A 27,736-nucleotide genomic window follows, 5' to 3' on the forward strand; every position below is an offset into this window, starting at 1 on the left:
AGCATATGATATGTCAGTGCAGCACCGCAGTGGGATTAGCAATTCCAATGCAGGTGGGCTCTCAAGACAAGAAATGGGGTAAGGTACACTCAGATAGGCCTAACTCTCTCAAGTAGCGTTTTTCAAGGGTCACTTTAAAAATTAGCTTGAGTTCTCCGGGGGGAGGGGGGAGATGTCAAGGCTGCCAGCCTAGCTAGATAGAATTATCTATAAAATTCTATCATTTGTAAATATTAATGTAAGTTGTCTTAAATGGAAAAACTGCTGTTAGATGTGGAACTGCAAAAAAATGTAACAACAGTGCTCCCTGCTGACCAAGTAAAACATTTTATGACCCTTTGATCTAAAGTCCACTCCAGCCTGTCTAGGTGAAGGCATTCTTTCTATTGTTTTAACCAAGAGTTAAATTGCTAGATTTAAACATGCAAATTGGCTAGGGCACAGATGTCACAGTACACATGCCTCATGAGCAGAAATAATGAAAGAACACACCCTGCAGTCTGACACTTTTAAAGTTTTGGGAGTAGTGATGCCACTGAGCTGGACTTTTCTGGGTGGAAGAAAAACAGTATTTGTGATGTTCAGGACATAAGAAGTACAACAGTAAGACAAATGTGATTGTAATATTAATTCTAAAGTTACAGTGTCACTGAAATGGAAATAAATGCAGTGTTTGTTCAAGGAACTGTAGGTGGGGGGAGGGGTTATTTTGGTCAATAACTACTTTGATAACTCCAAATACATTCTGACCTTCCTCTTATTACATCATGATTCCTACAGGTAGTACTGCTTAGTCGCTTGATTCACATGATGTATCTAAAGACAGGTAATCTGGATCACTGGGTGATAATTTCACAGGTGGCTTCAGGTCACATAATCCCCTGGTTGGGTCCTGGTTCTGGTCTGACTGGAAACCCCAGGGTCATGGTCAATAGTGGGCATAGCTGCTCCTGGTCCTAATGGTATCTGCAGGTGGCTTTTCCGCATCAGTATGGATTTTGCTAAACCAATACAATGGATGGCCGGGGCAGTTGCTTTTGTGAGGATGACCAAGAAAGGACCCTTTCATGTGGGTTGAGGTGAATGCTGTCAGGTGATTGATCTAATATATATCAAGTCACCAGGCATGATGTCATGTCTGTAGGAAGAGCCAGACTACTGTTGAGCTGATGCTATTTAGGAGTCGATCTATTGCAGACAGAACTACGTTTTTGTAAAACAGAAAAATGATTGTATCAATAATCAATATTTTACTATCCCAAAAGCTTGGGAGGAATGAGAGCAGTGGTATTGAACAGTCATATTCAATTTTTCTTTTTACATGACAGTTATACTACATCTGTTTAACTGTATGCAATATGGAACACCAGACCTTACAATGAACAACTTTATGGCTACAGTAATAGCATCATTTTACTTGTTTGGGTAGAGACCAATCATCGCTACCCCAACCAGGGGTGCAGCCATACTGGATCTGGTCCTCACTAATATGGGAGAGTGCTGCATACCCTCTTCTGTGATGCCTTCCCTGGGAAGGTCAGACCACAAAATGGTCTCCTTTGAAGTAAAAATAAATCCTGGACCCCCAGCTAAACCTGGAATATTCAGGAACTGCTCTAAAGCTGACCTCCTGCTATTAAGTGATAACCTGGCAAAATTTCAAGCCCACATAATATATGAAAACATTGCTGCCTATGCAGAACTTTTCACAGAAACCCTGTACAAGCATGTTAATAGCTGCTCTGAGGCAGCTGTATCCACCAGGAGGAAGTACAGAACAAACTCATAAAAGAAGCCACCTTGGTGGAATTGCAAATATAACAGAAGGAAGAAAATCATGGCAAAAGTTAGGAGATGCAGAACCCAGCAGGATAAAAGCACTCTCATCAAACTAAACAAACATCTCAGGACAAAAAAGTCTACCAAAACCAAATTTGAGGTGAATCTGGCCTCCCAGGCTAAGGACAACCACAAAGCATTATTTAGCTATGTTTGCAACCTCAAAGGAAATAAGCAATTGTGTGCACAGCTCATTGTAAATGGAGCCACCTATACTGAGCCAGAATAAATAGCAAACCTACTGGCTAATAAATTCGGCTCCAATTATACCCCCCTCAAATTTCCCTTGGGAAATACCATGTAATATATCTCCCCCTGCTATCACTAGGGAACAGGTCCTTAATGGTCACTCTAAGGCCAAGAACACTGCATCAATGGGCCCAGACAATATCCCAGTATGCCTTCTAAATAGCATGAAATATGACCTATCAGGGCCTCTGGAATTACTATTTAACTGTAGCCTCCAAACAGACTTCATGCCTCTTGAATGGAGAACAACAAAAGTCATCCCTTTGCACAAAGGCAGACCATCTACAGACCCTAGAAACAATAGACCCATAAATCTCACTAGTCTTACATGTAAATCCATGGAAAGAATTATCACAGAAATTATAGTGATCTAGTAAACCTCCAGACACTGGATCCAACCCAGTTTGGTTTTATCAAGTGAAGATCATGCCTACTCAACCTGGTGGACTTCTTTGAGAACGTCACCAAAGGAATGGATGAGGATAAAAATGTTCACACTACCTACCTTGACCTGGCCAAGGCATTTGATGCAATACCCCACTCAGGGATTGTTGACAAGCTCAAAACGTTAGATGCAAACTCATATGTCACCCAGCGGATAGCCAGCTTGCTCACAGACAGGACCCAAGAAGTTAGACTTGGGGAGTCCACCTCTACAAAGGGGCCTGTCACAAGTAGAGTCCCTCGGAGATCAGTCCTTGGACCACTCCTTTTTCACATTTATAGGTTCATAGGTTCATAGGTTGGTACTAGGCTATCAGCCCTAGGGCCTATACAAGCCTAGCCATAACAATTCCCTGGCTATTTCTTCCCACACTATTTACTTCCCTGGACCCCTGTCTAGCAGGGTGACTGACGTGATCCCTGGGGTGAATTTCCTTTCTCCCATCCAATCGTCAAGGTTCCTTTTGAAGAGGACCAAAGAGGCACTCTGCTTGACATGTATGGGCAATCTATTCCAGAGTCTGGGGAGTCTCTGGGTCAGGAACCTATCCCTCCAGCATGTGGCTCTGGGTTTGACATGGTCTTGTATGTTAAGCAAAGATCGCCTCTGAGTAGATGATATGTGACAGAGTATAGCTGGAGTTTTTTAAGGCGGTCAGCATAGGGCATCTGCTTTAGGTCTGTGATTCTTTTAGTGAGGTATTTCTGTGGCCTTTCCAGTTGTTGCAGATGTCTTGAGAGGTACATACCAAACGGGGCATTGTATTCTATAATGGGTCTAATGAGGGACGAGTACAGTGGGACAATGACCTCCTTTTTTCTGGATGAAAAGCCCTTAGTGATGAGGTGTGCCACATAGAAGGATTTTCTGCTGACTGTTGTGGTGATGTGGTTATCGAAGGTGAGACCACTGTCCACCCGTGTCCCTAAGTCTGTTATCAAACTTTCGGTGTTTAGTGTACTGCCACCTATATGGTAATTCATGGATACATGTTTTTTCCCAAAGGGGATAACTATACATTTCTTGGCATTGAGCTGGAGCCCATGACTCTGGCACCAAGCATCTGTTTCTGTAAGGCCCTTTTGTAGAGTATCCACATCATTTGGGGATTCAATAATGGCTCCCAGTTTGCAGTCATCTGCAAACTTTGTTATCCAGAGTCCCTTAGTGTTGGCCTGTACTTCAGAGAAGTAGATGCCAAACAAGAGCGGTCCCAGGACTGAACCCTGAGGTACTCCACTTGTCACTTGTCTGGAGCTGGATTTGGAGTCGGCTACTTTTACAGTGTGGGTTTTATCAGTAAGCCAGTTAGCAACCCATTGGGTGACGTAGGGATTAATGCCCAGCTTAGTAAGTTTATCTATGATTCCAGAGTGGGGGATGATGTCAAAGGCCTTGGCAAGGTCTAGATAGGCTGTGTGGACCACCTTACCCTTGTCCATGGCTCTGGAGACTGATTCAAAGAAGTCAATCAAGTTCAGGAGACAAGATTGGCCCTTCACGAACCCAAACTGGGTGGAGTCCAGTGTTTGAAGGTTGCCAATGTCTTTGTTTATAAGTTCCATGATAATACGCTCCATGGCCTTGCAGATAAGGCTTGTCAGACTGATGGGACAGTAGTTTCCGGGATCCAAGGTGGATCCCCCCTTGTGGAGTGGGATAACTGTAGCTGTGTGCCACTCAGTGGGCACAAAACCTGAGGTGAGGCTATGATTAAACATGACACTTAGGTGAGGTGCCAGTTCATATTGTAGTTCATGTAGTACACAGCCCTGGATGTCATATGGTCCCATGGATGCTGTATTCATAGCTTTGGAGAGTGCATTTTTTACCTGTGTGGCCATTATTACCAGAATTTGGCAATCTTCCGGTATTGAGATGGGCCATTTAGGGGGTGAGAGGGGGGTGAAGTTGGCACTGAATCAATCTGCCAGGATATTGGCAATATCCTTAGGATCAGTATATTTAATGCCATTCTGTTTTAGCTCAGAACAGATCTGAGCATTGCCATTTAGATTACTGACATAGTTATAGAATCCCTTGTTGTTGTCTTTGGAATCTTTGGCAATTTTATTTTCGTAACTAGCTTTGGAGGATTTTATGAGGGATCTAAGTTTCCTTCTGAGGCTGGTAAGGAAGTTTTTTGCATCCTGGGATTTTCCTCTTTTCTGCAACAGTTTCTTCCTTTTGTTGTAAAGTTTGTTTATGGCAGGGGACCACCAGATTGGCTGCTTTTTTTGGATGAGAGCATCTTGGTTCTATTTGGGATGGCACGATTTATGCATGAGTGGATGTGCTCGTACAGTGCCTTAGTGTAGGATTCAGCAGTTGAACTTTCAGCTCCCATCTGCATGGGTGTCATGAAGTTTGTCACTTCTGACTTGAGTGGCATGAAGTTGGCTTTGGAGAAGTTTTTTATGGAGGTTTCCTTACTGGGGGGTGGGGGTGGGATGTGGATGTTAAGGGTGATTAGCTTATGGTCAGGCGTGACTAACGAGGGTGTGACCATAGGTGTAGAGCATTGATTTCCCATGTTGGTAATGACCAGGTCTAGGATATTGGAGCCCCTGGTGGGACTATGGATTAGTTGATCCAGGGCGTTGGAATTTATGAGATCCAAGAACCGTTGGGCAAAGGTGTTGGTACATGAGTAGCTTTCCCAGTTAATGGCAGGGTAGTTAAAATCACCCAGTATTAGGGTGTTTGGTTCTATCTTAATATTTTCCAGTATTTTTAGAAAGGTGTAGTGAGAATCTTGGGGTATGGTGGGGGATCTGTAGCAAGCTAAAATTTGGATTGCAGTCTTACCTAGTGTTAGTTGCACCTGGAGAATTTCAGACGCATTGTGTTGGGCAACTAGCCTGGTGGTGTGAATATCCTTGGTGAATATTGACATTCCTCCACCTTTAGTGTTTCAGTCCTGCTTTGGTGGCTGAAAAGTGTGGTAAGAGTTGTACTTCTTTGAAGTCACGGCCAATGTCAGTGGTCTCTGGCTTAACTAAATTTGCAGATGATTGCAAATTAAGAGCTGTCACTGAATTCCCACACTGACATAAATGTTCTCCAGGAGGGGCTGACACAGACAAACAACTGGTGTCAGAGCCATGGAATAAAACTAAATGCAAGAAATACATAATAGTATCCTTCAGGAAGTCATCCATGCCTGGTTACTATCATATTTACAACACACCCCTTAGAGCTGACCCAATAGTCAGGGACATAGTAATCTAGTCTTTGACCATCACATGTCTACAGTAGTGAGGAAATCCTTCTATGTTGTGCAACTTATAGGCAAAGGTATGGCATCTAAGTCTAAAGAAGTCATTGTTCCACTGTATTTGTCATTCAACAGAACTATCATTGAATACAGTGCCCCGTTTGGTATGTACCTAACCAGGCATATCCAACAAATGGAATGTGCATAGAAGTTCCTCACTAAAGGAAAACAGGGCTTAAGTAACATATCCTATGCAGACTGCCTCAAGGCTCTATCCCTGTATTCTGTCTCCTACAGGCTTTTGAGGGGAGATCTATGCCTGAAATACAAGGCATTGTCAGACCCCACTCTGATGGACCTCCTGCATATCCACAAAACAAACAGCACCAGAATTACCCATTTTAAAGATGTAAACCTTGCCTGTGATATAAATAGGACCTACTGGCGAGAGAGGTATGTATCCCAGAGATTACCCCATGTCTGGAACAGGCTTCCCATCCATGTTAAGCAGAGTTCCTCCCTAACCCAATTCAAGTGCAACCTGGACAATTGGATGGGGAGGAGAATATTCATTCCTTGTTTGGCATCTCTGTCTCTACTGGACACAGGTAACTTGTAAATGGTTCATCTCCCAGGTCCTAGCTTGTAAATGTTTCATCTCCCAAGGCCCTGCTTACACTTAATAAGGGTATCAGGACCTGTCTGGCTAGGCTTAAAAAGGCCCTTGTGGTCATTAGCCTAGTAAACACCTGTGAACATATGGACCTTTAACCTGCTCAGAAACTATATCTATGATTACTAAATAAGTAACAAGAAGTCTGACATTGAGGCAGCCTAGAGAAAACAAAAAGATTTCCATGATTCATATAATGTTTTTGTGAAACATTATATTAAATGCATACTTTATGTATTAACCATATGATGGATAACTCCAGAAATGTAAGGGGCATATCAGTTAGTGTGGCAGCTTGGCAAATAAGCATTTTTTTTATTTGAGAGAGAGAAAATTATATACCCAAACCAATTGTGGTAAAAATGAACATGATATTTCTAGCCTTCTGATGCCCGTGCCCTGGCCCAGCAATGAAGGAGCCTCAATCCTCATTACTAACACCAGAGAGGGCATCTCATATATGAGGAAAGGATAACAAATACACACAGTAAAGTGCAATTTTCCTTAAGAGCACACAGAGATCACAGACAATCCGGGACTGTTCGCTCCCTTGCTCTCCAGGTCCCCAGTAAGATCCCCCACTGGCACAGCTATAGGGTCCATATCTCAGCCAGTTGGGCAAGCTAAAATCTCCAGCACCCTCTCTGTCCAACCAGTGCCTCATGTCCGTGCCCAAGTAGCTGAAACATACACACTTTGAGATAAGAGTTTATACAACCACACAGACACTTCTGAGGAAGGCTGGCACAGGCTCTCCAGCTGTGCCCCTTTTACCCAGACTATACGGTAGTACCACTTGCCATGACCCAGCTAATATTTATCAGTTACTCAAAGGCCCTTATGAAAGGGTGTCCAATTATTACTGTGCAATATTATTATCCATTTGGTAAGTGTGGCTAAACAGTCCAGGCTTATTTGGAGTGACTTGGACAGCAAACTCTATAAATATGAAATGTACTCTGGATCTTAAATTATCTCTACACAAAACAGCCACAGTTGAAAGGTTTTAAAATATTTAATAATAAATAATAAAAACACAAGATAATACTTCTTACTACACAGTGCTAATCAAGAGTTCAGAGATCACAGAGAAATACTTAAAATAATTCAGTAGTGCAGTACTGATATCACAGAAAAACACTTAATCTAATTTTTCTAGTTTCTAGCTATTTCTAAAAGAAAACACAAGTCTAAGATAACATACATAAGAAAACAGGCAGAGTGCTGATGAGTTGGATGGTCAAGACAAAAATGCTTAATGCCTTCTGATTCTCTCTGTTTAAATTGCTATCTTAAGTCCTGATTCCCATTACATCTTTTATTTACACTTTCCTGGTGTTCCCAGGCTGACAGATACTACGTTATTTTGTTATCTTGCACCTGCAGGAAGCTACATCAATAAAAGACATTCCATATGTAAACTTAAGTTAAAAGAATAGGCAGGATGCTTCACTCCAGACTCATTGACTCTGAATTTTAACTTCAAAGAGACAGATATGAAATAATTTTAACTTCAAAGGACAGACAAGAAATGCTCGACTTAGCTTTCTTTACAGTAGAGGGCAATGTTGCTACATTGTTTTAAGTTCAACATTTCACAGCATATTCTTTCATTTAAGAAAACAAGCTTATATTTCAACATTTCACAGTATTTTCTTTGAATTAGGAAAACAAGTCTAATTCAACATTCGTATTTACAAATGACAGAATTATGTATAAATTCCTATCTGGCTAGGCTGGAAGCCTTCATCTATCTTCACCCAGTCTTTACACCTTCCACCCAAATGGCACCATACCAAGTCTGCTATATGACAACAATAATCACAATGATATCTATGATACCTTTTGAGTTTCCAAGCTATTCTTGAAAAGACAACACTGACAAGAGGACCATTTTCATTTTGAAATAGCTGTAAAATGAAAGCCCAAACAGAGTTATAATGTGTTTGGGCACTGTATCTGCAAGGGAATTTTTTTAAATGTAAGAATCGACATTTTTGTGGGTGGTACATTTAATGACAGACTTTGATAGTTTCAAATATCCTCTTTACCTCTATAATGTCCCAACCTCATGAATTATCACATAAACAGAATGTGAGTCTGTGAAAATATTGTTTTATTCTTTGCTAGTTTGTAAGCTTCCATGATAGTTATCAATTTTGCAACTTGAGCAGACACACATTTCTATTTAATTATCCTCTAGGCAGGATATGATCTGTAATGCTAACAGAAAATGTTGCCATGAATAAGCTAGTTTATCTGTAAATTTAAGATCTGTATGCAAACATGATGAGTTCTGGATATCTGTCAGGTCAGATCTAGAAGAAAGCATGTTTAAAAAAATAAGCACACAGTTGTAAGGCATTTTCTTAGCCCTTGTTAGAATTAAAAATGCACGATTCAAAGATGGACACCTAATACTTTTCTGGGAGGGTGCGTTAACAGTGAAAGTTTATATTAGAATGTAAAAATGCTGACAAGTACTGAGTCTCTTTATAATAGCAGTAATAACAAGGCATCTACAGGATGTGGAACTGCAACAAAGATTTTGTGTCCAAGTGTAAATGAAAATTCGGTATCTAATATCCTGGCAGCTGCTGCCACTGCCCTAAGGCAGTGTGTGAAAGCTACTGCTGCAGAATTTAAGTTGGTACAAAAATATGCTGCAGGTCTAAACGCATTATTTGTGTGCTGTATTAATTAGCCTAATGTTATGTTTTATGCTCTCAGCAGAAAAAGAAAAAATATTTTGAATGTCTTCATAAGGCAGGGGCAAGATGGTTAAGGATGAGGATTTTTAGATGAATTAATGTTTTCTCATGTTTTTCTTGCCAATACAAGTCTTTCTTATAAAGTACTTCTGCAAAATTAGAACTTCATTGTCTACAATAACCTGCTGTAATATAAGGAAAGCATGGATCTGCTTCAAGGTTACCGAGGGTGGTGAAGATTGAATAGCAAAAAACTGAGAAGGAAGAATGTGACGTGCTTTTGCAGAAATGAGATGTCCTAGGCATTGAACCTATGGCTTTCAAAACTTTGATTTATTTTTGTCCTTTTGTATGTAAAAGCAAACAGATGCCCAATGTCAGGGTGAACTGGAATAGAGAAAAAGCAAAAATAGAAATGCGAATAACAGAAAAAGTAGCTGGTTTAAGTGGAAATGGCAGCTGAATTTACAGCGCTAAGGTTTTGAAGAAATTGATACTTTTTTCTTGTGCTTTTTTTTTTTTTGTTAGTAGAAGTATGAGTGTGTTGCACAGACTTTTAGTTGGCACTATGAGCCCTTGATGAAATTGTGTTGAAATTATCATTTTTCTTCTCTGCCTATGCTGAGAGGGATAGTGAATAATCCGTATATGGCAATGATTTGAGGTTTAAAAATTACTTTACAGATTTTGCATCTTTAATATAGCCTATTTTTATGGCAAGTCTGAAACTGTTGTGGGATGGAAAGAAGGAATGAGCTGCTGTTGAAGCTGTCAGGTGGTTGTTCGATTTCTAGGAAATCAAGCACTGCCTTTATATCCATATTGGAGATGGGAGGCTACAAATTATAGGACAGTGGTTTGCTTGAAATGTCCAAAGGGATCACATCAGGGGTACATTAATCCATACAGTTTAATTTACACAGAAAAGCTCTGCCCAGCAGATTGAATGGTGCAGAGGCTTCTGTAATAAAACATGTTCACCTTACAGAGGCTTCAGCTGAATATATGCAGGTATTTTTTTGGCTAACTTTTCTCTATGTAGAGACATTTTAGAAAATGGGAGTTATTACATCAGATGATACTACCATGTAGCTCTAGTGTGTCTGAGGAAAGGAATGCTTACATCTGAATTTTAACTTAAAAGAACGGTGTTGATCAACAGGCAGCAAAGGAAATAAATGATTTCTGTACATGACTGTCCTAACATTCTTGTTGTCAGGCAATGTTCAAGGATGGTGGTTGAGGAATTTCAGAGGGAGAGGGCTGCTGAATTTGAATGGGCATATCTTACTGTAAGGCTAAATTATGTTGTCTTGTGTTTGCTGAAAAAGGGTTAATATTTTGCACAGCTGAGTTTTTTATGATGCAGGAAGGGACAGATTTTCCACACTCAGCTAAAATGCAAGTTACTGTTTGAATTAGTTTGTACAGATATTGATAGATTGTTAATGTTCTTCTGTTAAAAAACAAAAACTGGATACGCTCCGAACCACCGGGTTGCTCTAAAGTATGCATACTTTAGAGCAACCCGGTGGTTCGGAGCATATCCAGTTTTTGTTTTTTCCACAGTTTCTTCTTGTTGATTTTAGTTTGAATGTTCTTTTGTTCTGTTCTGTTTTTTTTGGGGGGGGGGGGGTTGTATAATTTGATTTTTATGTACAAGTCATATGAATATTTAGCTGCTTGTGAGGTTTTTGAGGAATGATGTGTGTCCAAAGTATCTAATCATACCTCTCAACCTCTCAGCACAAGAAATATGGACAAAGCCAAAAGTTATGGGACACAAAGGCCCAAAAACAGGGACAACTTTTAAATATTGCTCTTATAGACTTAGAAAGTGCAGCGGTTAGCGTTGCCACCTCACAGCAAGAGGTTTGATTCTCGGCTGGGATGCCTTCTATGTGGAGTCTGCATGTCCTCCCTGTGGTCATGTGGGTTTCCTCAGGGTGCTCCGGTTTCCTCCCACATCTGAAAGACATGCTGTAGGTGGATTGGACACTCTAAATTATCCCTAGGTGTGAGTATGTGTGTGCCTTCTGTGGAAAGTTGGGTGCCGGGCTGGCAACTTGACACAGTAAAAACTCCACTGCCAATCATGACCAGAGAGGTGATCCGCTGTGGCGACCCCTAACCGGAAAAAAGCCGAAAGAAGAAGAATCATACTGAATAACTAGTTATATTTTTGTAAAGTTAAGCATGAGAATATGCTTATATCAGGAGAAGAAATAATATTGTAAGTCACATGGCCAACACTCCATTTTTATTCAAGATGGATTCCACTCGATTTATTTTCTCATAAAAAAAAATTTCTTCACAGTAGAAAGGCATATACTGACATTTGAGTAGTACAATTGTGCATTACTTTGTCTTGACTAACTCAGTAAATAGGGTCACTATAGCTCCTTCACTCTATAACCCTTCGAAATATGAATATGAATACCCTAAACCAGGGTATCAAGCTGAAATGATCACTGGTGCTGTATAAGGACTAGCAAAATCTGGCAAGAGATGCAGTTTCCAAGACAAAAAGAAATACAGGCAGTGTAATTAGAAAAATTGAATAGTTGCTTCCCTCATCCATAGTCACGCTGGTTTGTGGGCTGCTTGAGGTCTGAGGGCTCTGAGTTTGAGACCCCTACCCTAAACTGTTACGAGTTAGAAGACTTTTTAAAGCATATAATTATAATTCAATGTCCTCAACTGTAGTTTGTATATAAAAATAATGACAATTTTGCAAAATATATGTCTTAACTGTTCCAAACTTGGTCAGTGAAATAAATACTGGAAGGAGATAGTTGGTAATGAAATAGACTGCATATGTCATAACAGTAATGCTGAAGTATTTTTACTGAATTTAGTACATCTTGGTATGAAGATATTAAATCATCCGTAGTATTATGTGATGACAAGACATCTGACTTATTATTAGATTTGTTAGTAAATTATTTTTTTTAGATAAGACAGCTACAAGCACTAGGAAGACCCAACAATTTCCAGTAGCTCAGTAAATGGGAAAATGGAACCGACCCCCCCAACTGTTCTGTACCCTGAAATCATCGTGTCAAACATATGCAAAAAATGTTCAAGGCATAATAAAAGTGAGTTGGATAATATAAACTGTTTAAGCAAAACATTTAAAAGAAGAACACTCAGTGGGTTATGTGAGATGCTAGACGTGGATGAAATTCCTTAGGTAAATAATTCAGACTAGGCTGAAACTGTACAGGAAAAAGTAAGTGAAGAAAATTCAGACATTATGAATGACAGTAGGACATTTAATGCCCATATAACAATGGATCCAAACACAGCAGAAACTGCTGGTAATGACTGATGGGAAATCCTTGTAGTTGGTGACTGTGTCTTAAAACCATTGTACATGAAGTTATGCAATAAAGATAAAATCCATATCACTGTTTCATTGCTCCTTGGTGTTGACTTAGTTCTGTGATGTTAAGTCTGTTAGAGAGTAAGGTTAACTATGCACGTGTAATTATATTTGGCAGAAACAATGACTTACAGATTCAGCCTTAAATCACACAAAAAATGCTAAAATTGACATATATTTAAAATTGCTGAAGCAGAAATATTAAAATAGTCCTTAGTGAAATTGTATTGATTTAGCAACAGATTGAGGTAACTCTGTATAGTCTATTCTATCGATATACCAAACTGGGAAGATTGCATTGAATATTTTAAAACAATGAAGATGGTGTTCAGTCAGTTGCATATGGGTTTGCAGATGCTAAAATGACTGATACTGTAAAACATTTTTAGGAAAAGGATAAACTCGAGAGAGAGATGCAGAAAACATGAAATAAAAGATTTAATAATATTGTAAAATAATATTACTGTAATGTATGAAGCCTTAGAAATAAACATAATTCATTAATTTAATAAAACATAAAATGATATGCTTGACACAGCTGTTGAAGCATGAAACTCACAGAATGTCACTTTTAAGAGCTATAGCAAGTATTAATGTATTTAATAAATTCAAGAGGTGGTAGAGTACAAATGATCTTACTTCATAATTCCATTCATTTTAATTTAGTAAATATTTATAAGAAACTGGAAATTATTGCAGAGGATTTCAGGATTACTAAAGAAAAACAAAATACATATTTTTGTGAGCTATAGAATTCACTCAGTGAGTAATGAAAAACATGTTGACTGTCTAGTTGTCGTGGGTAAATTACTAGAGTCTGAAAATGTACTGCTTATTGGTGGTTTAAATTATCTGATTATTAACTGGGAAAATTATTCTGATAAGATTGCTTTTGAGGTGGAATTTTTAGATTTATTATCTTTTCATAAATTGTTGTCCGCATATTTGATCTGGCAAAAATTTTACACTGGATGCCCTTCCTGACGTAACCCTCCCCATTTATCTGGAATTAGGACCAGAACGAAGAAATACACTGGTTTGTGCATCCTCCAGTGGCTGGGTTAACAAAGAGATGAGGCATATGGTGAAGAGAGAGGTGGCGAAGGCTAAGGATAAGGCATATGAAGAGTTGTGTGAAAGGTTGGACACTAAGGAGGGAAAAAAGGACCTGTACCGATTGGCTAGACAGAGGGACCAAGCTAGGAAAGATGTGCAGCAGGTAAAGGTGATAAGAGATAATGAGGGAAACACACTTACAAGTGAGGAGAGTGTGTTGAGCAGATGGAAAGAGTACTTTGAGGGGCTGACGAATGAAGAGAATGAGAGAGAGAGAAGGTTGGATGATGTGGGGAAAGTGAATCAGGAAGTGCAATGGATTAGCAAAGAGGAAGTAAGGACAGCTATGAAGAGGATGATGAACGGAAAGGCTGTTGGTCCAGATGACACACCTGTGGAAGCATAGTGGTGTTTAGGAGAGACGGCAGTGGAGTTTTTAACCAGATTGTTTAATGAAATCTTGGAAAGTGAGAGGATGTTTGAGGAGTAGAGAAGAAGTGTATTGGTACTGATTTTTAAGGATAAGGGTGATGTGCAGAGCTGTAGTAACTACAGAGGGATAAAATTGATCAGCCACAGCATGAAGTTATGGGAAAAAGTAGTGCAAGCTAGGTTAAGAAGGGAGGTGATGATTAGTGATCAGCAGTATGGTTTCATGCCAGGAAAGAGTATTACAGATGTGATGTTTGCTCTGAAAGTATTGATGGAGAAGTATAGAGAAGGTCAGAAGGAGTTGCATTGTGTCTTTGTGGATTTAGAGAAAGCACATGATGGAAGGCCTAGAGAGGAGTTGTGGTTTTGTATGAGGAAGTCGGAAGTGGCAGAGACATATGTAAGGGTGGTGGTACGGGATATGTACGAGGGTAGTGTGAGAGTAGTGAGCTCTGCAGTAGGAGTGATGAATGCATTCAAGGTGGAGGTGGGATTACATCAAAGATCAGCTCTGAGCCCTTTTTTATTTGCAATGGTGATGGACAGGTTGACAGACAAGATCAGACAGGAGTCCCTGTGGACTATGATGTTCATGGATGACATTGTGATCTGTAGTGAGAGCAGGGAACAGGTTGAGGAGACTCTGCATAGGTGAAGATATGCTCTAGAGAAGAGAGGAATGAAGGTCAGCTGGACAAAGACAGAATATCTGTGTGTTAATAACAGGGAGGGCAGAGGAATGATTAGGATGCAGGGAACAGAGCTGGCAAAAGGGGATGACTTCAAATACTTGGGCTCAACAGTTCAGAGTAATGGTAAATGTGGAAGAGAGGTGAAGAAGAGAGTGCAGACAGGATGGAGTGAGTGGAGAAGATTGTCAGTGGAGAAGATTGTCAGGAGTGATTTATGACAGATGGGTACCTGTAAGAGTGAAAGGGATAGTCTACAAAATGCTAGTGAGACTGGCTATGTTATATGGGCTGCAGATGGTGGCACCAATGAAAAGTCAGAGCTGGAGGTGGAAGAATTAAAAATGTTAAGATTTGCATTGGATGTGACTAGGCTGGACAGCATTATAAATTAGTATATCAGAGGGTCAGCTCAGGTTGGACGGTTTAGAGACAAAGCCAGAGAGGTGAGATTGCATTGGTTTGGACATGTGCTGAGGAAGGATGCTGGGTATATTGGGAGAAGGAGTCTAAGGATGGAGCTGCCAGGTAGCAGGAAAAGAGGAAGGCGTAAGATAAGGTTTATAGATGTGGTGAGAGAGGACATGCAGGTGACTGGCGTGACACAGCAAGATGCAGAGGACAGGAAGAAATGGAAACAGATGATCTGCTGAGGCGTCACATAATGGGAGAAGCCAAAAGAAAAAGAAGAATGTTATGTTTTCATAATTTAACTCTGTTAAGGATAAAGTACAGAGTAAAAAACACATTGGACATCATTGATGCAAATACTGGTAACGTAATAACTAATGTCTATATATGTCCACCTGTAGGCAATCCAGGCCAAAATTATTTGATGTTGTCATCAGAGATACTATAATATCACTACATAAACTTGATAGACACAATTAGAGTTAAGATAAAGTATGATTTATTAAATGGTGGTTTGATATCAACAGAGGGGTCAGAAGTCTGTTTAATAAAATATGAGGACTTCAGATGCACAGTTTTACAGGATATTCTTAAGCCTGTTGAAAGTACTAAGATGTTTTCTAAGTGTGAACCTAAAGCCATGAAGTATCCATAGCAGTGGAATAGTAAACTTAACAGATGATACAGAAAAAATAAGAAGTCCTTCTGACTGCATAAAAAGTTCCATCCATCAGCAGTAAAACTAAGTTAAACAGGATTTGTTTCCAAACTGTAACAAAATGTAGAAAATCCAGATTTGAAGCAAAATGAACAAAGGATGCAACAACAAAAAATGTATTACAAATACATTAACCCTGCAATGATAACCTTATCCAATATCAATTCATATCAATTATGATCAGTGGGAGACTGTCCTAGATCATATAGCTAATGGATTTAGTCAGCACTTTACTAATAATTATTCTATGAGTGGAAATCAACTGATTCCAAACTCTGAAAAAAATTCTACAGCTATACATGTCTAAAAATAACAACTGAGACAAAACAAAAATTAATCAACAAAATCAGTCCAAATACCTCTGCTAAGTCCAGATACAATTTTCACTATTCTTCTGACCAGACTGAGAATAGCACCATGCCCATTAATTTGAATATTTTCAATACATTGTTAATGATAGTGTTGTTGCCTCACAGCATGAAGTTCCCCAGTTCGATCATTGGCTGGGATGCCTTCTGCGCGGAGCCTGAATATCCTCCCTGTGTTCATGTGGGTTTCACCCCACATTCCAAATGTATGCAGTAAGTGGATTGGACACTGTAATTTGGCTATAGGTGTGTGTGTGTGTGTGTGTGTGTGTGTGTGTGTGTGTGTGTGTGTGTGTGTGTGTGTGTGTGTGGTGTGGAAGAATTACCGTGGCAGGGCTTGCCACCCGATGTTAACCTTGGCTCTAGATGATTGCCATTGTTGATAGATGGATGAGTTAATGACTGGAATTGTTTCAAATTTTTGGAAACATTGTAGCATTACTCTAATGCATTAAAAAGGAAAATAAGAGATAGGTAATTACAGGCGAGCTAGCTTAACGTCTATAGTGGAAAAATGTTATGACAAATGTACCTCTGATAAAATACCTGTCAAGGAATATAATATCATACACAGAGATGCCACTTATCATGGTTTTGTGAACAGTAAATCAGCTATACTATAGTAAAGCTTTACAAATTTGTCACTATGGCAATGGAATATGTATTAAATACAGGAGTTCTTTACTAAAGCTTTTGACACTTTGCCACATTCAGCTAGAATCAATGTTGTGATAAGAAATAGTATTAATTCATATTTACTCAAATGGTCAATAACTAGCTCATAGGGGAAAGCACAATCAGTCTTAATACAAATCAGCAACTAAAGGAAACTTTATGTTTTATCTGGGCTCCCAAAAAGTCTCAATCTTGGGACCACCTTTGTTTAGTCTGTATTTTTTTCTTTTCCATTGACAATCACTGCTGAGTTAATAATTATATAAATATGCTGATGATTGTAATATTGATTTAACAGTAATTGATGATGGTGACTATGTCAACATTAATAACTACATTAAAGAAATGGCAGATTGGGCCCTTAATGATGATGATCTGTTTACTTTGAGTAAATCCAATGTTATATATTTTTGTAAACCTCCCATTTGTAAACCTTTAATTTAACAAAGAGGACGACAATGACTTTTATGACCTTAGAATAATTATCATACCCAAATAACTCATTTAATAAACATGACTTCTTCACTGAATAATTATATTTTCCACTATTAGTTTTATAGCCCCAATAAAACTAATACTAACTTCTGCAGTAATTACTGCTACAAAAATTCACAATGCTCAAACTGATTTTCTTTCTCACTCTACTTATTAACTTTCTACTGTTGCTTCTGATGAAGATCCAAGATAAATAAAGCTCAGGACAAAAGTGCTAAATTGAGTCTCCATTTTGGTTTTTAGTCTACTGTTAGTTGCTACGGATTTTTGAGTCATTTTCACCTAGGTTTCCTAGTTTTATGTTTTTTGTCCTTGGTTGCAGTGGTGGTGTTTTGTTCTAAGTTTGCTTTCACTGCAGTTTTGGCTCTGTTGTAGTCCATGATGGTTACTAATGAGGAAAACGGTGTCAGCTGTGATGTTGGTCAACTGGTCGTCAATTCCAATTTAGATGTGAGTGTGTACACTCCTCCTGATGAATTAAGAATTTTAACCCAGACTGTTAATCACTCTATAGACGTTTTACAAGCTACTTTAACTAGGCCGAGTTCTGAAGGGAACAGCCTTAATACCAATATGCTTCATTCAGTTTCAGTTCCAGGTGGTCCCCTTTCATCGGCTTCACCATCCAGTATTTCATCGGATTGTAGTATGGTCACTGTTGTTCCAGGAGGAGTCCTGTATGATGCCAACAATTTTAATAGGTTTCTTCAATGACCAGAGGGGAATCACTTTTAAAATAGTGATGGTTAGGATTCCTCAAGTATTTCTGCTGTGATTCCTGGACAAAGGGTTCCCAATGGCTGAGTTTTCTCCAACTGTAAGTCTTTAATTTTTGACTTAGAGAAAAAAATTTTGTTCAAGTACAGGTCTGTAGAGTACGATATATTTTATTTGGAGAGATGCCTTGAGCTTCAACAAGTTCCTCAAGGGATGAGAATGTTCATATTTCCCAGTGGTATTTCTCATAAAGATACTATTCATAAAGAACATGTTTCGCTTATTAATAATACTTAGTTTTGGAGTTGCTCAAGTGTTTGATAAAACATCACAACAATAATCTTTAGATTATTGATGAAGAAGTTGGTCTCCTGAATGGACAAATAATTAATCATATGTTTTTAATGGTTTCGTTTACTTATACAGTGGTATTTCTATTAAGATTGAGTGACACATTGCCTCTACAGTAGCCAGAAAAAATAAAAAAAATGTTACAAGATGCCAGTACATACATTTCAAATCAGGCATATCCTATTCCAGGTGGAGGTAAAGATTTTATTGCTCCTCAAAGGGAAATTACAGGTGGGGCAGTTAGCCACACGTCCAAGAATGTGTATTTGAATGATTCCGCGAAAAGCCCTATCAACAGCATCAATGATAGTATAGTAATGGGAATAATGGTTCTGTAAGAGACAACTCTAAAGGTGAAACTACTGTAAGTATGGAAGGGACTGAACCTTCTACCAGTGCTGTTACACATTTGGTCTCCAGGTTTTTTCAGTTGGGCAACCAACAATGAACATCCCTGACAAATTACAGTCCCAATCAAGGGAAGAGGGCAGTGAATGCGAGAAAACAATATGACCAATGAAACGCTTATTTTCAATTTGAGTCGACATTTTTTTAATGCTACTAAACTCAGTGTTTTGTCAAAAGTTTTTTTTTTCTTTTGTTCCTTGTAACAGAATTGATTACAGTAATCTAATCATGGATTTTAAATTGTTTATTCACAAACTGAATTTAAGGTTCATTTTGCACGATGTTAACCACTAATAACGTTACTATAAAAAAGCCCAGTTATTATAATCTGCCCTTACACAATTCATTGCAGGTGTTTGCTAAGATTTATGAGAATGATTTTCTTTCTATGGTTCCTAGACAGCCTACATTAAAATTATTCAATCTTAATGACAATGAATTGTAAGTGTTACAGACATTAAAACAGGCAAAACATTTATGGTTTAATATTGACATAAACTGTTTGAGATGTTTAATTATTTTTTTTAAACACTGAGTTATATCATTTTCTGACTGTGGCTCAACCAGAATTGGGGAGGATATTTGGCATCTGAAAGATCCACAAAGACAAAAAATTCCCCCTTTTGTCCTATAGTTTCTAGTCCTAAACACAAGACAGTGACCATCTCCAGTTATCTCAATGAGGTGTTGAACCCCTTGGTTCAGAAAAGTAAATTTCATCTCAAGGATTCCTGGGATTATTTAAATCACCTTAGGCAATATATTTTTATGGGTGAAGAAAAGTTTTTTTGTTGCATTGTACACAAGTATTGATCAGAATGAAGGCATTCAGTTTGCTAAATCATATCTTACCAGCGTAGGGGAACTTGATTTTCCTACTGTTAATTTGATTGGATATTTACTGAATATAGTATTACAAAAACAATTTCTTCACATTCATTCAAGGTTTATATCAACAAATTTCAGGTGTGGCTATGGGTGCCAAAGTGGCACCCACATTTACCAACCTGGTTTTATGTTGGTAGGAAATCAATTTTCTAACTAAGTTACAGCTTTATGAATACATATGTTTTTATTGTTGCTACTTAGACAATTTAGTTTTTATTTGGAGAGGAACTGAAGACATGTTCAATAACTTTCTCACTGAAATCAATCAAAGTATTACATGGCTAACCTGTACTATAAGTGATTTAGGTAGATCAATTCATTTTTTTGGATGTAAAAGTTGCGATAGACTTTGCAGACTGTAGGTTTATTAGTTCTGTTGTTAGAAAGAACACTTTTAGGAACAACTACCTACATTACTGTAGCAACCATCTTAAATTCATGAAAATAAATATTTGCAAGGGACAATTGATTAGAGCCTGTCGAGTAACTAGTTCAGATGAGGTACATTTTATCACGCAGTTGTTTGTTGATAGATGTTATCCCATTTGTGAACTTGGAAAGATTTCTAAGACAGTTATTGAGCAGAGAGCTACTAAGTTTTAACCTATTTTGGCGAGTGGTACCACATTAACGGGTAGGTGCAACACTGGTCCACTCAATAAAACTTTAGCTTTCCCTTTGAGTATGTCCACAGACAGTTAACGCTGCCAAAACATTATTTCTAACAACTGGAAAATTATTCAGGGAAATAGTGATTTATTACATATTTTGCAAGATGTCCCAAGATTTGTATTTAAGAAATCTACTAACATTAAAAAGATGTTGGAAAATGACATTGGAAGAGATTTGAAATATTTCTTTTCAGTGTCTGGGATGTTTAGTTGTGCCCATTGTAAACAGTGTTGTTTTATAAGTAATGTGAGCACTGTGCTTTTTACGTATCTTACTTATATTGTTTTTTCCAGGTTTAGGTGTAACTGTCACAGTTCCAATATGGTTTATCTGGCCATGTGCTGTTCTTGTGCTCATTTTTACATCGGTAAGAGCACATCACAAGAGAATTAAGATTTAGAATTAGAGAGCACTGCTATGCTATTCAGAACAAAGATCTTAATAATGCTTCAGCTAAGTATAGCATGTCTTGTCCAACATTCAGAAAATTTCACTTTTTTGTACTGGAGCAAGATGATTATTTTTGTTTCAAGAATGGATATAATGACCTTTTGGAGACTAGACAGCTAAAATGGCAGATTAAATTAAGGGTGAATAGATTTCCCGCTCTTACTGAAAACATTAAGATAAAATGTTTGTTAAAATACAGAGTTATATAAAGAGTTTTATATATCTTAACATTTCAGTTGAGTTCATTTATCTACATTTTTATCATAACAAGTTTTTTTTATTATTTGGCAATTCGTCTTTAAATGGATTTTATAGTTTAATTTGTTAGGTCATGTGAACTGAAATAATTTTTTTGATTAGAAGGTGAATTTGGTGGGTTCAATGCTGTCCTTTAAAAAATGCATGGGTTTTAAAGGAGATGTTCCTGATGAAGTTCCAAGATAAATAATATCTGGGATGAAAGCACTAAATCAAGTCTCCATTTTGCTTTTCCGTCTACTGCTAGTTCCTCCGTACTTTTGAGATGTTTTCACCGAGGTTTCCTGGAGTAATTATCTTTCTCACGGTACTTATTAACTTTCTCCTCCTTTTCTTTCTTCCCTTACCCCTTACTTCCTCTGTTTACCATCCTCTAATCACTTCTAGCTTAAATTAACACACTCTCTTCTTGCAGATATTGACATTACATATATTTAACTTACTTAAATTGCTCTTACTTCCAGTTCATCATCATACAATGATTTACAGTTTTGTTCTTAATTGCATATTTTTGTTATGTCATTTAATAACTTTTAACTTTTCTTGCACTTTTTCTAGTATTATTGTTTATTATATTTTGGAGCTTTTCTCCCAGGGCCTCTGCTAAAATGGGTTATTTTATGCATTGTCAGATATTCCCATTAAAAATATATCTATCTTACTAACTAACTAACTAACTAAATGTCATTAAGGTTCATTCAGCTGCAATAAGTCAGCTTGGATTACTGCTTAAAAACATCTAGCTTAGAGAATGTAATTATTTGACTTCACATTACAAAACTTAAGTATACCCTATTGTTGAATATTGCAACATATTCTGCAGCTATAAAATTGGGCACTTATTCACTCTAGAATCAAGTCAAACAAAATAGACTAAAATGATTACATTTGACAGTAGTTTAAGTTAGATGTTGTCATTTAGACATCCTCACCATCACATGTAAATATTATATCTCCTTTGATAGTCACATCGCCACAGTAGTCAGGAAGTCCTTCTACGTGGCACACCTCATCATAAAAGGGTTCTCATCCAGGAAAAAGAGGTCATTGTTCCCCTCCACTCGACACTCATTAGACCCATTATAGAGTACACCACCCCTTTTGGAGTGTACCTCACAAGGCATCGGCAGCAGCTGGAAAGACCACAGAAGTACCTCCGTAGCATATCGCCTACTCCGAGGTGATCTCTGCCTAACATATAAAGCTATGTTAAACCCAGAGCTGTTGGTCATGCTACACCTAAAGAAACCCCAATCCCTCCAAGCTACATGCTTTAGGGACCTAAACCTTGTCACCACAATAAACAGCACATGCTGGAGGGATAGATTCCTGTCCCAGAGACTTCCCACACTCTGGAACAGGCTACCCATCTATGTCAAGCAAAGTTCTTCATTAGCACTCTTCAAGAAAAATCTTGATGAGTGGATGGGAAATAGGAAATACACCCCGGGGATCACTTCTGTGTCTCTGCTCGACAGTGGCACAAGAAAATAACTTTCTTGGGTGGCGTAAGCCAGGGAACCTTCTTGGCTAGGCTTATGTAGGCCCTTGGGCCGATAGCCTAGTACCTACCTATGAACCTATATGGACAAATTGGATGTAGCTTATAAAGCATATCATAATGAACTGTTACAAGCATTATTAAAAAATTTAACTAAACTCTAGTCAGAGTACACATAATCATAATAAAAAACTTCACAATTAAATTAAATCAAACTATGAAACTTCATAAATCCAACTAAAGAGATACATTCATTTTTAACAGTGTATCGCTGTAGCATGAAACACTCTTAACTCATGATATCCACAGTACCAAGATCCTGAAACTTTTTAAAACAAGACTAGATGAATGGTTGGTAATTGAACATCTGACCCCAATTTAAGAGAGTGAGTGTTTGATAATGGCTTTCAAACTTGAATGCTAGTGAACTGAACTTACAAACTTATAGTCTCACTGTCAGATCAAGCCACACCCTTTTGAGTAATTCCTTTTTAGCAGTGCAGTAACAGAAAAATTTAGCTTTGTCTCTTGCCTTACCAACCTGCTGACACTGCTCACAAGTGTTATAGAACTGTCATGTATTTTTTAGTATTTGGCCAATAAAAATTTTGCCACAATAATCCTCTTTGTATTCTTTATGCCTGGAAGGCTTGAAAAAGGAATATCATGGATTATGGCTAGAGGTTTCAGATAGTAGGCTCATGTGACTATTAACATCTGTATCACATATCTCTCTTTAACCCCATCCAGAAACCAGTTGTTCTTGTATACAGACTGCCACTGCTCTTGAAAATCAAAAGCCTCCTTGGCTCCCTCACTCAGGTTCTGCAAGTTGGAATCTAAGAAGTGTGTGTCAACTTTTTCTTTATGTTCCTGCCCAGTTCCATTTTTCTTAGGCTGTCTAGTATCTTTTGACAACTGTGGCTCAGATTTAGGCCTACTATAACCGACTGACTCTTCCTTCCCCTAAAGTAGTTTTCTTCAGATGAAGGTCAGCAGCTTTGATACCTGTTGCTCTAGTCAGGCCTGCTGTTATTACTCAGCTGTTCTCCTGAACACTCCCGATCACCAGCCACTATTGAATGTGTGGATACTGGAAGTTTCTCCCCTTATGCCTTCCCCTCCTGCACAGCTCCATGCCTGTCTTGCATGTAACTGCTTCTACACAAGACACTGTATTATCAAAGTCATTTCTTACCAGGGCATCTAAAAAAAAAGCCAGTACAAAAGTGGGTAGAGACAAAAAACTTTAATCACACATACCACAGACAAAAGCATATAAGTGCATAAGGCCAGTTTTGCCCTGTAACAAGGCTTTGCCACTTTATAAAAGTGAGCTGCCCCACAACTCATCATTTAAATAACCAAATCATATTACATGCTGCATAATGTGAAAATAATTTGCAGTTTAATGAAATAAACATTTGCCTTAAACAGAAATGTGTATTACAGATTTTAGCATACAATATTCATGCATATATATGTTTATATGTATCTACTTCAGTAGATCGACATAGCATAATACCAAAATTTAGAATATCGAGATGAAAAGATTGCAAATGAACTTTAATGAATGTTAACAATGCTGAAAATGTTAAAAATCGAAAACCTAATACATGTCTGGAAGCACCATGGAGGTTTTGAATGGAGATCACACTGGAATTCGAAAAACGTCTTCTTAAGTTAAACATAATATGTAAGAGAAAAATTGTGCATTTAATGGTTGTAAATAGAGAGTGTGGTACAGTGAGGAATGGGAAAGTTACCCTTTTCTCCACTGTAGTGCGATCTCGGAGTTGGTATATATAATTTGCAGGGGGTGGGGGTGGGGGCAGCACCTTACCTAGAACAAAACATTTAAAAAGGTATATTTTTTATTAATGTGTTTTAATCTGTAAGTTATTTGTTTGAGTTCACGTCAGTCTCCATGGTGCTTTTGGCCATGCATATTATGTTTTCAATTTTTAACATCTTTGGCATCGTTAACATTCATTAAAGTTCATTTGTGATCTTTTCATCTTGGCATATTAAATTTTGGTATTATGCTATTTTAATCTACTGAAGAGAGAGAGAGATTATATGTCATTGGTAGGACATACAGATGCAAAAGTCATAAACAAGTTACTGCAAGAGAGTGAAAACACAAATGTGTGACACACAAAATAAAGAATCAGAAAACATTGTCAATCTTCTCATCCACTGTCAGTAAACAACACTTGCAAAACATAGATCAACTATCCTATGAATAGTGGTACTGTTAGGGCAAGGGTTTTCAGTACTGTAGTGTGTAGGATATGGGTTGGGGGCACGGGGCAGGGTTAAGATTACAGTTAGGGTTAGCAAACATGAGTAAAGAGAACAGGGGACAAAGTTCCCCTGCACCACTTTCAGCATGCGAGCTAACCCTAACCCTTATCCTTGCGCATTATGTTGGCTCCCTATTGAAATGTCAGCACTCGTAATGTCAAGACTGTAACTACGTGAGAAGGGGGAATCACAAACATCACTCTTCTCCTTTAAACTTACTTTTATGCAGAGGGGCCAGCCCTCCTGCACCCTGTTACCCCCAAATGTATATATACCAACTCCAAGAATGCTAGACTTTGAAGAAAAGAGAATATTCCTGGACATGGCAATCTTGGACTTGGTATCTGCAAGACTGTTTTTCTGCCATTCAGTCTCCATTTTTTGGTACTCGATTTAGAAGGTTCCAGCATTTTAAAAGGTTAAGCATCATGCTATTAAAAAAAAACTTTCCTTAACAGTACCACTAATTGGGACAAAAGGACACAGAGCACCCACAACACCAATCCGGTACAACGCTAAATCTATCCCCATATCTAACCCTAACACTAACCTGCAAACACTTACACATATACACCACTTGCTGTAATGCAGGCTTACACCTTTTCAAAACCACTACCTTTTCAGTCAGTCATTCCTTTTTCCTGCATGCTCCTAATTTCCTAAATTATATAAAGTCTAAATTCAACCAAATGTAATTCTCACAAATGTGCAGTCACTCACTTGTTCTAGTCACTCTTTTATAGTCATTTAATTGTCTTTCTCACATATGCATTTTCTACTAAAATGAAGGACAACCATATATGAATATATATATATATATATATATATATATATATATATATATATATATATATATATATCTGCGTGTGTGTGTGTGTGTGTGTGTGTGTGTGTGTGTGCGTGTCTGTTTTTCTGTGTGTGTGTGTAGATAGCCTAGCACTAACCTATGAACTAAACATATCAACACACACACACACACACATATATATATATATATATATATATATGTATATATATATGTGTGCGTGTATTTAAATATATACATATAAGTTTACTATGGAAATCTTGAAACTGCATAGGTCAACCGGTCACATGGTCAACCCGAAATCCTGAATCTGGAATAGCAAAATTGTGGCCAGGTCAAAATTGAATACATCAACACTCATAGTTCAATATATTCAACATAGCAGGAGGTGATGTCAGTCACCCATGCTATATAGCTTACTGTACCATGACATTCCATAGTCAATGGTACATGTATTTTACTATTTCCCCATGCACCCCCATGTGAGGGACTGTGTCCACCACACCCCCTGCAAATTATATTTATATATATATATATATATATATATATATATATATATATATATATATATATATATATATATACCAACTCCGAGATTGCACTACAGTGAGGAAATGGGGTAATTCCCTGTTCCTCACTGAACTGCGATCTCCACTCAAAACTCTGAACTAAATGGATGACAAAGTAACCTCGGTACATACAATTTTTTATGGTGAAAAAGAAAGACAAAAACATTGACTTTTGCAGGGGTTTAATAGACCCCTGCACCCCACATGTGGGAAGGGCTGTGCCCCACACCCCCCCTGCTAATTATATATAACTTTGACATTGCAGAATATTGGGAAAAGGGTATAATCCCCAATTCCAAGCACTGTAATATCTTCCACACCCGTTGACCATCTACTTAGTCTACCATATGCAGTCAACTAAACAGATGTTAAACAAAGATCTTTTAGACCAAATGCAGCCCACCCAGGACAAATAAATACATGGATGAGTATGCAGCCCACCCAGGACAAATAAATACATAAATGAGTATGTTACCATTTTATTGATGTGCAGAAACACTGATGCACATTAAATCAATTTCTGTACATCAAAACTTACACAAATCAAAAAAGTAACCAGTTGCAAAAGGAAAGCAAATATTTTCCTTCCAAAATTAATGAGCTAAAAAAATAAATAAACAAATAGCAGTACACAAGACATAATTTGTCTGAAAAAGGATCATTTTCAGGAAAGGATTTTTGTTAAGGTAATAATATTGAGGCCTGGTGTTTAGGGGCAGTGTCAGGGTTAAGATTAGCACACATGAGGTAGGATAGACAGGGGTGCACCTTGTTCATGTATGCTAACCCTAAACCAACTCCTAACCCTGCCACTGTACCTGTCCCCAGTTGCACACATTGCACTAAAAAAAAACTTTCCCTAACAGTAGCAGTGCACAAGACAAGTACCTGTATGAATGTTTATAGTAGTTGATATAAACCTCACTCCAAAGATGTATGCATTATATATTATATTTGATGCACTATGTTTATTTATTTAATGATGTTTTTAAAAATGGCATTGAATCATTTTCACTTTATTGGGGTAGTAAGAATCACACATCACACTGCACAACCCTGTTTCTAGTAGAATTTCTTACTCCTCTATGAGGGCGAGATTGAAAGACAACAGTGGTATGGACCTTATGGAAAGCACTTGTACCGTGGACTGCATGATAATACTGTATGCAAATATGGCAGTCTGGTGACATCACTATTGTAATTTAGCCATATGCTCTGCTCTAGAGCCTTATTCTGGTATCAGAATGGTGTAACACAGCAATTCAAAGACAAGCACTTCTATGCTATTTCAGAAGAGAGTAGTGGGACTGAACACACAGTTTTACTGTGTACATTCGTTACTGTCTGTGGTGGCAGTTAATAAGTACAGTAAGGCTGTGTGGTGTGTGTGTGAAAAAGAGAGAGACTGTGGATTCTTTCTGGAAGCACTAACATACTTGTTTTAACT

At 38.0% G+C, this 27,736-nt stretch overlaps 1 protein-coding gene across 2 annotated transcripts in view; it reads left to right on the forward strand.

The window, feature by feature from the left end:
- Positions 1–27,736, forward strand: part of LOC122788277 (G protein-activated inward rectifier potassium channel 1-like) — a 651,334-nt gene that overhangs the window by 622,067 nt on the left and 1,531 nt on the right. The gene's annotated exons all lie outside the window — the stretch shown is intronic.

The sequence above is a fragment of the Protopterus annectens genome, chromosome 13.part0, assembly GCF_019279795.1.
Source record: "Protopterus annectens isolate FY-2018-M chromosome 13.part0, PAN1.0, whole genome shotgun sequence".
NCBI lineage: Eukaryota > Metazoa > Chordata > Ceratodontiformes > Protopteridae > Protopterus > Protopterus annectens.